This window comes from Panthera leo, chromosome C1 (assembly GCF_018350215.1).
Source record: "Panthera leo isolate Ple1 chromosome C1, P.leo_Ple1_pat1.1, whole genome shotgun sequence".
Taxonomy (NCBI): domain Eukaryota; kingdom Metazoa; phylum Chordata; class Mammalia; order Carnivora; family Felidae; genus Panthera; species Panthera leo.
Window position 1 is genome coordinate 34,383,679 of NC_056686.1, and position 14,081 is coordinate 34,397,759.

The window sequence follows — 14,081 nt, forward strand, 5'->3', positions numbered from 1 at the left end:
ACTTAAATAAATTTTTAAAAACTTAAAAAAAAAGAATGTTTATTTGATTCAGGATCTAATAAGTGTTTCTAAAGTAGGCATCTATTGTCATAGAGATCAAGTATGTAGAGTCCTTGACCAAGTCAATTTCTCTTCTACACAGTGGGTAAGCATCGCGAATTTAATTATCACCTTTGAGAATCCTATTTTGCTCAAGGTCCATACTAACGATGATCCTTCAGATTGACACATTTTATTAATTATAAAACAAATTATTTTTGTATCCCAAGGAGTAATATAACAAAGAATACCATAGAGAATGATAATGTATGAGGACTATAAGACATAAATGAACAGAAGTGTGTCCATCATCCAGCTTGGAAAATAGAGCCTCACCAATAGTTTTGAAGCCTTTTGGGAGATCCTTCCCTCTGCATTCCTCTCCCTCCTCTACAGGGATAATGACTATTCTAAATTGTGTGGTTATAGTCTCTTTGCTTTTTGTTATCGTTTTATTACAGATTATGTAATCTTAAAAAGGATGTTGTTAAATTTTATATATCTTTGAGTATCACATAAAGGGCTTTATAATGTACATTTTACTTCAGTGGCCTACTTTTTCCAATTCACATTTTGTTCTTGAGTTTACCCATATGGCTATGTGTAATCACAGTTTGCTCATTTTCGGTGTGTACGCTGAAGTATGACACAGTAAGAACAAACAACAACCTATTTATTTCTTCATTCTCCTGTTGACGGGCATTTGAGTTACTTCCAGCTTTTGACTACTATAAATAATGCTACTATAAACATTTCTGTTTGAGTGATCTGTTCACATGTGTACAGATTTCCAAAAGGTATGAACCTGGGAGTAGCATTGGTAGGTTGTAGGCTACATACATCTTAAACTTTACCAAAAATAGCCCAACATTTTCCTGAAGTGGTTGTACCAATTTAGCACTCCATCGGCAGTGTATGTGAATGTCTTTTATCGTGACATACACCTCATGTGCTTTCAGATTCCCTCAAATGCCTCCTTTTCTCTTTCTCTTTCTGAGCGCCCAAACTGCACCTGCTCACCTAGCCAATTCCAGATTTGTCTGAAATCCACGCTATGGAGATCTGCCAGAGAGCCACGGGGAGTAGCTCCATGTGATGTAAACAAGAAAAGCCAGGAGCCGGGAGCCTCCTTTCTCTCTTTCAAAGTGTAGTTCTTCTCGCAACCCTTGCAACCCACATGAAGAATGACCATGTTTCACGAACAACCTTCTGTGTCTCTTTGAAGCTGGTTGCGAAGCACTAATAAAAAATCTCTGCCCATGTGAGCCAGATCCCAGGAACAAAGATGTTTATGGCAACATTATCTGGGGTGGTCAATAAGCATCACAACGCATCCCAGCTTTCCTTCTCTTCTTCCCTTACCTCATTGCCTTCAGCTAACACATCTAAAATAAAGCATTGGTCCTTCTCTTAACCCTTGTCTCAGGCTCTGCTTTCTAGAGGGTCCAGGCTAAGAACATTTTCATGACTCACTTCCTCACCAACTTTTAAGACCGTCAGATGTTAAAAATTTTGCCCTTCTGCTGGATGTATCCAATGTGGTTCTAATTTGTGTTTTCCTGAATCCAATGAAGTTGATGAACTTTTCATACATTTACTGGCTATTGTAGTTCCTCATTTGTGAAATGCCTATTTAGTATTTTTACCCAATATACTATTGGATTGTATGTCCTTTTTCTTTTTCTTATTGATAGGTAAGATGTTCCAGTTAACTACTAGAGAATTAGAAAGCCAGGCTGTATAAAGGCATACAGGGTGGGAGATATTGATGTTACCTCTGGAAAATACATTTCCCGTATGTAGGAGTCCTTTATATTTTCTGGATACTAGTTCTTCATTGATTACATGTGCTGCCGGCTTCTTCTGCCACTCTGAGGATTATTTTTTCACTGTCTTAATGGTATCTTTTGTTGAATAGTATCTTAATGTAATCGAATGATGAATCTTTTCCTTTATGCTTGGTGTGTAAATGCTTCAGGGACACTGAGGTCATGAGGCTCTTCTTTTGTAGTATCTTTTAAAATCTTTATTGTTTTAAACAATATTTTATTGTAGTAGCTTCCAAAAGCTTTATTGTCACACTTATACATTTATGTAGTTATCAATTTATTACTTGCTCAGCTCCAAAGCCACCCTCTTTTGTCCTGCTTTGTAATCCTGGAGCTGGACCTTATAAAGGGTTCTCCTTTGTCAACTGACACGTTCTTAGTCTTGCCAGAAGAGGGTGCTGAAGAGACACTGCAAGAGGAGGGTACTTTTCCTGGTTCCCGTGCTTTCCCTTCAGGTGCAGTAAGTGGCTTCTTGGCCCTTGGGTGGCTTCCCACTGAGTTTCGCTGGCACCCGACGGGTGATTTCCAGCAAGCTTCACCGGCACCCCAGTGGGTAGTTTCCTGCCAGACAGCCCTGGCCTGCAGCCCGTTCCCTCTCAACCAGTGGAGCGCAGCTACACCCCCGAAGTCTGCATCTCAGCCTTGGGGGGGGGGGGGGGCGCTCTTCCAAATTTGTTTCTTTCTTGGCTGCTCTGCCCTAGCCCTAGAGGTGGTGGCTGTTCCCTGCATCTGCTATGCCTGTATTATTTGTAGTTCTCTACTCCTCTAAGTAGTTAATCCCCTTGTAATTAGTTAGTAATTCTTTATATTAAATTTGTCTAGTTCACATTACATGCGGTTTCTTTTGCCTGGCTGGGTCTTGATTGACAAAGTATTTAATCTACCTAGAAATAATTTTGTATATGAGATGAGACAGAAGTCCAACTTCACTCTTTCCATGCAGATAGCCAATTGGGCCCCATTTAGCAAAAAGAACTTTTTCCCCCATTGTTCTTCAGCGACAACTCTGTCATATAGCAACAGTCCCTACGTGTGTGAGTCTGTTTCTAGGATGTACGTTTCTCCCATTTGTCTGTCTGTGCCTGCATTAATGCCTTCATGTCCTATCACATCTTGTAAGTCTTGGTATCTAGTAAAGCATATCTTTCCACAAACATCATTTTCTTCAAAATTATGTTGGATTGTTATCAAATGCTTTTTTCTGCTTTGTATGAGATAATCTTATATTTTGTTCTTTAATCTATGGTGAATCACACTGATTGCTTTTTAAATGCTAAACTCTAAACTGTTTTGTTGTTTCTATTTCTGCTGGCTCTATCTCATGGTGGCTTATTTCCTCATGTGGTAGATTTTTTTATTCCTTGCTCTTATTGGGCTGAACAATCTGTAAGATTAGTGGTATAAATTTGAACCCCAGACTCATGAGAGGTCAGGTTCATTGTTAGAACTCTGGACAGACTATTATTATTTTCACTCAAAGTCATAACAGAGGCAGGAAGGTTTTTTGTTTTTTGTTTTTGTTATTGTCCTGCCTTATATAAGCCCAAGACTTATCTCCCATTTCCCATGATGCTATTCACCCCCAAAGCTTTAGGTTTCTACTATGGATACTTTCCCCAGGATAGCCAACTCCCGTGTTGGCATATCACCAGTTCCAACAAGCTGTATTTGTTTTAGGCCGCTGGAGATTTTCTTTAGTGTCTTGAGGTCTTAGCAAAGTGTATAGAATATCTATTTGTTGAAATTTATCCAGTACCAGTGTTTTTAAGCAGGAGGGCATCCTCTAGTGAACCTTGCTGCTGGTGGCAGAAGTCTTTTTGTTGCAATATCTTCTATAGCATTATTATATGTGACATTACCAACTTTGTTCTAAAATCTTGAATAATTTTTCTCAATGGACCTGGCAACACCATATATTGGGAAAGTTAATGTCCAAAGCCTTTCCGTTTCACTTATTTCCCTGAGATTCTATAATTTTGCTTAGGGGAGAGACGAGAAGTGGTGCGTAACCAGGATAATATCCCCATAATCACATACGCCAGACCAATTCCTTGGATGCCAAAAGTCAGCTCATGTACCACAAATGAAATAAGTCCCAATAAATGATCACCGACAGTCTAATTGGACAATTGAGCAACTGAAGAGCGGAAGATTAAGATACAGTGTGTACTGAATTCAGGGAAATATCATAAGGATTAATACAACATTCATTATAATTACATTGGCTACTGGCCACAGGAACTAATCCATTTTGAATGAAACATTGAAACACTTTAATGGCAATGGCTATTTGTGGAGAGAGTATGGAAGTATGGGAAATTACACTGGGGACGGTGCATTTGGAAGGCTTTATTGGTCTTATTCCAGCAGCAATCAAAAACAACTGTTTTGCATCCCCAGGCTTCAAAAGTCTTCCCAGAGGAGGGGCATCAGTATCATGGATATCCCATGAGACGTGACCCAATACTTGGAAATAAGAAGTTTCTTTATGAACAGAAAGAATAGTTGAAGGAAAGTGTAATATTTTTATCCCTGGATTTTGACATACCAAAGCCATAAAACAGTAATCAGACAAAAGCCCATAAACGATTTTGGAATTTTTTTCTAATCTTTTAGATAGTCCTTTTCTCTCTGGAGGGGAAGATCCTTTCCACTTTGAAGTGGCACAGTTTCTGTACCTTATAAGCAAGACCCCAAAGCAACCCTGTGCATTCAGAAGGGACAGTGGGGCCACTGCCGTGGTGACCTGGCAATACTGACCTCATCATTCGGTCTCTTCTCCAAAAGAGAGGGGCCAACACACTCCCTGTGTTTTTAAATTTTGAGGTAAGAATTGAGCAAGGCCCTCTTCATCCAGTGGGGAAAAATTGTTAATTTGCTTAAGTTTTTTCCTTGCAAAAGAGAGGTTAGTGGCAGAATTACTCCTTTAATGTTGCAATTTCATTTGTTGCTCAGAAAGTGGCCCATTCCCAGACTCCTTTGTTAGGATAAGTGTCCGTTGGCACCTGGAGGGCAAATACGGAGCCAATATAAAATGTACACCAAGATGCTCTTAAGGCTAAGGTTAAAAGTCCATGAAATAGGCATAAAAAGCTGTCACTGGCGCCCGTGCGCTCTTGAGGTGGGAAGCCTGGACCAGGATACGTGGGTGGTACGTCCAAGCTGGGATGATTCCCTTCGGGGGAGTTTGATTGATGCTTCTTTCCTCTGATGAACTTTGAAGTATATTCAATCTTCAGGTTGTGGATTGTAGATCGTTTTTATCAGGGTGATCTTTCAAGCTGCTTGTTCCTGTGAATAGAAGTGTTGACACACTTCAGTAGTGGTTTGTAATAATGTAGCAACATGCCATTTAATACATAAATATTTTCCAAGTGGATGGCCACTGGAAATGCAACAAGAAGTTTCATGAGCCTCTCCAGTTCTGTTGGCTCTAGTTTTTGTGACCTTAAGAATTATGGGCAAGAAATCTGACCATTTCGGTATATACATTTGGGCTAATTTACTTTTCGAAATCCCATTTGGCTTTCTACCATCCTGAGCTAGTTGAGCAGAGGAAGTACACTGTATTAGTTTCGGGAAGGCTTTGTCTACTTCCTTTGCAGTTTGACCTGATCACTCCTGAGGGATGAAGTTGCCTCAACTTGGGAAAGACGCTCTTTGGAAGTCTTTGATTAATGGTGACTGTGGAAGCTTTTGCTTGTTACTAAAAACATACTTGAATTACCAACGTGCAAGCACATGAACAACATTTCTTTGCCTAGGTAGAAACCTGAATATTTACAAATGTCCTTGTGGTGAAGGATGAGCTACCGGTATTTATGGGCAAGTTGACATTACTGTTCATTCATTCGGTGAATATTTACTGAGCACCTGCTGTATACCAGACACAGTTCTAGATGCTGGGGATAAAGCGGTGAATAAGGAAAGAAGGCAAAAATTCCTTCCCCCACGGAGCTCACATTCTTTTTTTTTTTTTTTTCAATATATGAAATGTATTGTCAAATTGGTTTCCATACAACACCCAGTGCTCATCCCAAAAGGTGCCCACGGAGCTCACATTCTAATGGGAAGAAACAAACACGGCCCGGAGGTCAAATATACTATGTTAAGTGTACTTAGTGCTAACGAGAAAAACAAAACAAGGAAAGGGGATTAAAAAGTATGTATGTGGTAGGCTGGGAGAGGATTACAATTTTAGATAGGGTAGCCAGGGCAAGGCTTCACAGGGACGGAGATCTTTGAATAAAGCCAGAAGGACATAAAAGGAGATGAGGAACAATAGAGGTTCTGTTGAGATAGAAGGATAAACAGCAGACCAAGTAAAGAAGATGTGTTCAGAAAGGAAAGGGTAACCAACTCTGTCAAATGCTGCTTGATAGTTGAGTAAGAGAAGGGCAGAGAGTGGACCAGCTCTGGAAGGGCAACAGGGGTGAAAACCTGACTGACATGGTTTCAGGGAGAAACAGATGGAGGGAAATTAGAGATGGTGAGAACAGACCACTATTTTGAGGGATTTTCCTCTGAAAGGGAACAGAGAAACAGAGTAATAACTGGAAGGAAAAACAAGATAAAAGGAAGCCTTTGCCTTACTGTTTTCTGGTTTGGGGGGGGGGGGCAGGGGTCGGAGATAATACAGCATCTCCAAACCATGACAACAATTATCCACTAACGAGTGAATATCAGTGCCATTTGGAGAATGCAGGAGCAGAGTGAGGGCACCGCCAACTGGGGAGAGAAGACAGAGTGCCTGTGGACAGATGCTGGCAGACAGGCAGGTTGGATAGCAGGAGCTGTGGAATTCTCTCCTGGTGGCCTCTATTAGTGAAATAAGGAGCAAGGTCAGCAGCAAGGAGTGAGGGATGAAACCTGTATGAAGGGGGAGGAAAAGATGTAAAATAATTAAGTACGAGAGTAAGAGAGTTAATGGACTAGATAAATGTAGAATAATGACTAGGAAGTTAAGTGCCCACTGGAGGTAAGTGGTCATGAATGTGAAGTGGTGCAGTCAACACAGTTGTTGTTTTTTCAGCCGTGTTTTTCTGCAGCATTGACGCAGGCATGGGAGAATTAGCTTCTGCCAGGGTCTCAGTTTTGCCAAGCAAGTAATGCAAACTGAGATCTGGCCAAGGGAGTTGAGGGCATTTGGAGTGGTTCGTTACGACTGGTGATAAAATTTAAACTGGGTAGGGAAGTGGAAGGTAAGGAAGGAAGCTGAGGCTCCCATACTACAGAGTGGGTGGCTTAAAAACAAACATTTATTCTCTCACACTTCTGGAGGCTGGAAGTCCAAGATCCAAGGGTGGGCAGGGTTGCTTTCTGGTGGAGCCTCTCTTCCTGGCTTGCAGACTGTCACCTTCTTGCTGTGTCCTCACATGACCTTTCCATTGTGGGTGGGTGGAAAAAGAGGGATTTCAGGTGCCTTTTCTTCTTCCTTTTTTATTCAGTATAATTGGCATATCACGTTTTAGTTTCAGATGTACAACATGATTTGATATTTGTATATATTGCAAAATGATCACTATAATAAGCCTTTAGTTAACATCCTTCACCATTTATATTTACAAAATTTTTTCTCTTGTGGTGAGAACTTTTAAGATCTATTCGCTTAGCAATCTTCAAATATGCAATACAATATTATTAGCTCTAGTCACCATGCTGTACATTATGTCCCTGTGACTTATTGATTTTATAACCAAAAGTTTGTACTTTTTGATCCCCTTCACCCATTTTGACCACCCCATCCCCCACTTCTGGCAACCACCAATCTGTTCTCCGTATCTATGAGCTTGTTTTTTTGTCTTGCCTTGTTTCGTTTTGTTTTTAGATTCCACATATAAGTGAGATGTAAGGTATCTGTCTTTCTTGGACTAATTTCCTAATTTCCCTTAGCATAATGTCTTCCTCTTCTTATAAGGACACTAGTCCCATCAGATTAGAGCCCCCACCCTTATGACCTCTTTTAATCTTAATTACCTCCTTAAAGTCTCTGTCTCTAAGTACAGTCATGTTGGAGATTAGGGCTTTAACACAGGAGCACAGGAGTTTTGGAGGTACACCATTCAGTCCATAACAGTAAGGAAAGAAGAACATGAAACAGTCTGGAACGACAAAGCAGTAAGGTGAATGGATTGTAGGTAATGGTGAAACCAAAGGATCATCGGAGTATTAGTGTGAGTTGGAAATAGAGGAGGAGTTGACCAGAGAGTGGAGCGTATGAAATTGGGATTATAGGGGTTGCAATAATCTGGAATGACAAAATCTAGGGTGTGACTGCGGGGCCGAATGGCCGAGGCAGGATGGATGTAAAGGCCACTGCAGGAGAGGACACCAAGGAACTGAGAGGCTGGGGTGTCGGAAGGCACATCTCTGAGTACACTGACGTTACCAGGAATTATCACAGGGGTAGTGTTGCAGACAGTGTCAGTGAGCCAGGTGTCGAATGTCCAAGGAAAGAGGGAGAATAACCTCTGGGCAACAGATGATGCCAGTAAAGCAGGACTATATTGGGGCAAAATTGTAGCCAACCAACCCTAAGTCATGGAGGAAGGGATCTGCAATCCATATCCCAGATGGATTTTCCAGAAGCTGAGGTGTAACTTGAGGTACAAGAAGCTTACCAGGGATCAACACGTGTGAGTGGAAGAGGGAAGAAGCAGGACTGGGCAGAGGAAGAACTTGAACTATGAGAAGGTCCTACAAGCCTCAACTAACCCAGGAGCAAGTATCACACATCACGGCATTCAATGTTGGGCCAAAATAGCTGGACTTTTACATCCCACAGCCCCTTCAGTCACCAGATTCGGGTCACAGGCAGGCGGCTTTCTGCAGATGTGGCACATTCTGAAATAGCTGACGGCTGGAGGCTCTCTGCCTAATGCGCTCCCTGCAGCTGGAAAACAAGTTCTTCCTGCAGAGGCGTCTGAGCGGTGCCTCTCTGTGTCTACCATGAGGACACTTGCATTTTATTTTGGCATATACAAAAACCCTACAGATCAATATGAAATCCTAGGTTGCCAAGGATAATAGTGGCTGCCCAAATCTGAATCTCTTCACATTCCAAATATCAACATGGATGGACATAGAGGGTATTATGCTACATGAAATAAGTCAGACAGAGAAAGACAAATACTATATCATTACACTTATATATGGAATCTAAAAAAAAAGACAACAAAAACCCAAACAAACAAGCAAAAGCAGAAACAGACCCGTGAATACAGAAAACAAACTGGTGGTTGCCAGAGGGGATGGGGGTAGGCATGGGGCAAAATGGAAGAAGGGGAGAGGGATGTATAGGCTTCCAGCTATGGAATGAATGAGTCACAGGGGTGAAAGGTACAGCACAGGGAATATCGTCAACGATGTAACAGTGTTGGGTGGTGATAGACGGAAGCTCACTAGTGGTGAGCATAACATAATGTATAGAGATGTTGATTCACTATGTTGTACACCTGGAACTATTGTAACATTGTGTGTCCATTATTCTTCAGTCAAAAAAAATTGAGTGCCCTAAAGAGGTTTTGTATGGGGTTACTTCTATCTGTATTTAATATTAAATATTAAATAAAACATTAAAACTGAGAATAATAACATTCACTCAGTAAAAGAATTCAATAAGAAAGCAGGGCACAAAATTAACAGGCAGAAATAAATAGCCATCAGGTATATAAATTATAATCAGCCGATATGATGGTAGGTAATAGCAACAGAGAAGACAGACATTTAGGAATAAACTTAAGAAATGTGCAAAGTCCAGGGCGCCTGGGTGGCTTAGTCAGTTAAGTGTCTGACTTCAACTCAGGTTATGATTTCACAGTCTGTGAGTTTGAGCCCTGTGTCAGGCTCTATGCTGACAGCTCAGAGCCTGGAGCCTGCTTCAGATTCTGTGACTCCCTCTCTCTCTATCCTTCCCCTGCTCGTGCTCTGTCTCCCTCTCAAAAATAAATAAACATTAAAAAATTTTTTTAAAAAGAAAAAAAAAGAGAAATGTGTAAAGTCCATCTGAAGAAAATTTGAAAAATCTCCTGAAACATACTAGAGTAGACAAGCAAATGAGAAGATGTCTCTTACTTTGGATGGGGTGATTCAACGTAATTAAAGGTCAGTTCTAAGTTAGTTTATAAATTTAATTGTGATCCCCCCAATGTCAACAAGTTGACACTAAAGTTCATATGGAAAAATAAACATACAAAAACAGACTGGAAAGATATGAGGGGGCAGTAGCTCTCTCAGTAATTAAAATACACTCTAAGACGTCTCTGATTAAAACAGGGCAGGATTACTCTTGTAGGCAATGTGTAATTTTTAAAATCATTTAGACTTGGGGGCGCCTGGCTGCTCAGTCAGTGGAGCGTGCAACTCTTGATCTCAGGGTAGTGCGTTCAAGCCCCACCTTGGGTGTAGATATCACTTAAAAAAATAAAAAAATTAATCATTAAGATTTGTAATTCTTTGAATTATTTTGTGTCTCTCCTATTAACATTCCTGTGGTTTTGATAGGCAGGTTTGATAACCTGACAAGATAGCTGTAGTTTTTGTATCTTATTTGCTTTCAGCAAATCACTTCTCAATTTTAGTTGTGATGGATAAGCCAGAGCTTTAAGCGAAATGTAGCATCTGGTGTTATTGAAGAATGACAGGTAGGTGAAATTAATACAGAGCAACTCCAGTAGATTTATGGATTGAATAGTCACAGTTTTTCTTTTAATCTGTTATGTAAGTTTATTAATTTAGTGAAAACAATGTTTTTACCCTAATGTGTACTCTACCAAATTTATATTTGTATTATTAACACAAAAGCAAATAAATATGCCTTCACTATTAAATTCTTCAACTGAATTTATAGTGGCTCTAATGCTAACGTCAGATATTTTACCTCTAAGAGTAGGACCATTCAAACGTCTTGCTTTGATTTAATGAATTGAATGAAAAAAAATCTACCCATTATTGACATTAATATTCCTGATTTTCTCTTTGATGCATCTGATCCTAATGGATGTCAAATTGGCATAATTTATACTGCTTATATAATTCTTTTACTAGTGAGGCCAACACTTGAACAGCAAAAATTGTGCAAGAAAATTCAAGAAATTGAAATGAGAGAAATTTTTTTTTAATTAAAAATTTTTTTTAATACATTTATTTATTTTTGAGAGACAGAGAGAGACAGAGTGTGAGCAAGGGAGGGGCAGAGAGAGAGAGAGAGAGAGAGAGTGAGACAGAATCAGAAGCAGGCTCCAGGCTCTGAGCTGCCAGCACAGAGCCTGGTGCGGGGCTGGAACCCACGAACCATGAGATCATGACCTGAGCTGAAGTCGGACACTTAACCAACTGAGCCACCCAGGCGCCCTTTAATTTTTTTTTTAATGTTTATTTATTTTTGAGAGAGACAGAGACAGAATGCGAGTGGGTTAGGGGCAGAGACAGAGAGGGAGACACAGAATCCGAAGCAGGCTCCAGGCTCTGAGCTGTCAGCACAGAGCCCAACACGGGGCTTGAACTCACAAGCTGTGAGATCATGACCTGAGCCGAAGTCGGACGTTCAACTCACTGAGCCACCCAGGTGCCCCTGAAATGAGAGAAATTGAGAAGAACAAGCATGTGACCTGGATGAAAGCCATGTTTAACAGAATGATTTTTAAACGTATCTTGTGCAGTGACACAAGTTAAATCTGACTATTTTATAAGTAGCTGCTAATGTCTTAGTTTTTATGTGGCTATAATTTCACTACATCCTCCATAGTGGATGGTAAATGTTAGCATTTTGTGCTTTTTACACATTTATATAAACTTTTTTGAGAGATGAAATACAATATATATATTTTTATTAAATATTCGCTTTTTAAAAAGTCACTGCTGTTGAGAGCCACCTGTTGGGTGGCTCAGTCAGTTAAGCATCTGACTCTTCATTTCTGCTCAGGTCATGATCTCACAGCCATGAGATGGAGCCCTGCGTTGGGCTCTGCATTGATAGTGTGGAGCCTGCTTGGGATTCTCTCTCTCTCCCTCTCTCTCTCCTCATCCCTTCCCCCCCCCCCCCCATACATAAACATTAAAAAAGTCACTGCTGTTGAAAGGATATATGGAAAAAATTTTTTTTAATTTTTTTAACATTTATTTTTGAGAGTGAGACAGAGCACAAGTGGGGGAGGGGCAGAGAGTGAAGGGGGGACGCAGAATCTGAAGCAGGCTCCAGGCTCTGAGCTGTCAGCACAGAGCCTGAGGCAGTGCTCGAACTCACAGACTGCAAGATCATGACCTGAGGGGAAGCTGGCCGCCCAACCAACTGAGCCACCCAGGCGCCCCGGAAAATTTTAAAATAAGTCACTGAGCAATAATATAAATATTTATAGATTTACAACTTAAATGACAAAAGCAGCAATAACATTTGATTATTCTCTATACAAACTATGATGCAATTGTTCAACCTCTATTTCACAAACTTATGTAATGAAAAGCTAGCCTCTAATTTCCTGATTCCCAGTAATACTGTTCATTGGGAAACTGATGTTGGGCTTATAACTAAAGGTCACGGTGCACAGAGCCTAAGGCAAAATCGGCTGGTAAACCAAGTGTCTAAGTGACCAGAGGAGAGCAACAGCAATGTCATTGGTCACTTGTTTCCAAAGGCACTTGGTTTAATCAGCTAGTGTCCTGTAATTTGTCCCTGGAAGAGAAGTGTGACGGCACAGTTACATGTGTGCACAACTACGTGACCAGAAAGGGTCAGGAGAAAGAGATAGAGGTCATCTCTGTTCATCCTTCATATTTTACCATTTGTTAAAGTAGGAACTTTGTTTACTGCACATGCATTTCGTGTGGTGCTAGAAGAAATATGGAAACTGGGGATCCACCAAATTCATCATAGCTTATTGAAGTGCAGCTATTAATAATACCATTCTGCTCACCAACAACACCAATGTGTGCATTTCTTTCCCATACTAAGCCGATGTCAACTCTCATGATGGTACCTCCTACTGGACCAGGTCTGGAAAGAAAGAGACAGTCACAGTTTTAACCAATGTATGCCAAGCATAAGTCTTTAAATGTTTTATTTATTGGGGCGCCTGGGTGGCTCAGTCGGTTGGGCGTCCGACTTCGGCTCGGGTCACGATCTCATGGTCCGTGGGTTTGAGCCCCACATCGGGCTCTGGGCTGATGGCTCAGAGCCTGGAGCCTGCTTCCGATTCTGTGTCTCCCTCTCTCCCTGCCCCTCACCATTCATGCTCTGTCTCTCTCTGTCTCAAAAATAAATAAAAACGTTAAAAAAAAATTAAAAAAAAAAAAAAACAAACGAATTGCCAGTTGCCTTGATAGCTACGTGCAAATACTTGTAGTGTCCCATTTGTACTGTTCGTTGCCAAAGCATTATACGTGCAAAGTGTTAGGAGGCTTAAAGCTGCACAATATGGTGTCAGTATCCTGCCCGTGATTGACGGAGCTGGCAGAGGGCACTTACACAGTGTTGGGAGAAGCTAGCAAGTCAGACCGTAAAGACACAAAATATGTTGGCAAAGGAGATTGAGTGAGTCTGCAGGTTTTCTTTTGAAGACTTTTGAGGTTGGGGTGCCTGGGTGGCTCAGTCGGTTAAGCCTCCGACTTTAGCTCAGGTCATGATCTTGCGGTCTGTGGGTTCGAGCCCCGGGTCGGGCTCTGTGCTGACAGCTCAGAACCTGGAGCCTGTTTCAGATTCTATGCCTCCCTCTTCCTCTGACCCTCCCCTGTTCATGCTCTCTCTCTCTCTGTCTCAAAAATAAATAAATGTTAAAAAAAAATTAAATTGAAGACTTTTGAGGTCCGAAGGATAGAAAATTACTGTAATAGGGGTGTTGTGCATGTGTGTGTAGTTTTCTTTTATTTTCTTTTTTTTAAGATTTTATTTTTAAGTAATCTCCACACCCAACGTGGGCTGGAACCCACAACCCTGAGATCAAGAATCACCTGTTCCACCAACTGAGTCAGCCAGGAACCCCTGTGGTTTTCTTTTGTTTTTTAACATTTCAATCTCTCCAATAGATATAGAAGAGATGCTATTATTTGAAAGAATGACTAGTTCTACTGTTTTCTCTGCAGAACTTCTGTCACTGCACTGAGTTTGTTACTGATCACTCCTTTGCAACCATATTTTCCCAAGCGTTTAAATTTTTTTTGATAATGAAATGTTTGATAGACTTAAGTTGGTAAATTAGGTTCTGGACCCAATTCCAACTG

The 14,081-nt window shown here is 40.8% G+C and overlaps 1 long non-coding RNA gene across 3 annotated transcripts in view; it reads right to left on the reverse strand.

Annotated features, from left to right (window-relative positions):
* Positions 1-4,275: 4,275 nt before the first annotated feature.
* Positions 4,276-14,081, reverse strand: part of LOC122227402 — a 43,134-nt gene continuing 33,328 nt past the window's right edge. For 2 of the 3 annotated variants that reach the window (XR_006206008.1, XR_006206009.1), the window contains exons 2-5: positions 12,779-12,858; positions 7,845-7,969; positions 7,139-7,302; positions 4,276-5,159 (exon numbers count right to left, since the gene is read on the reverse strand). This is a non-coding gene — a long non-coding RNA (uncharacterized LOC122227402). The remainder of the gene's footprint in view (positions 5,160-7,138; positions 7,303-7,844; positions 7,970-12,778; positions 12,859-14,081) is intronic. The other variant, XR_006206010.1, reaches the window with a different exon arrangement.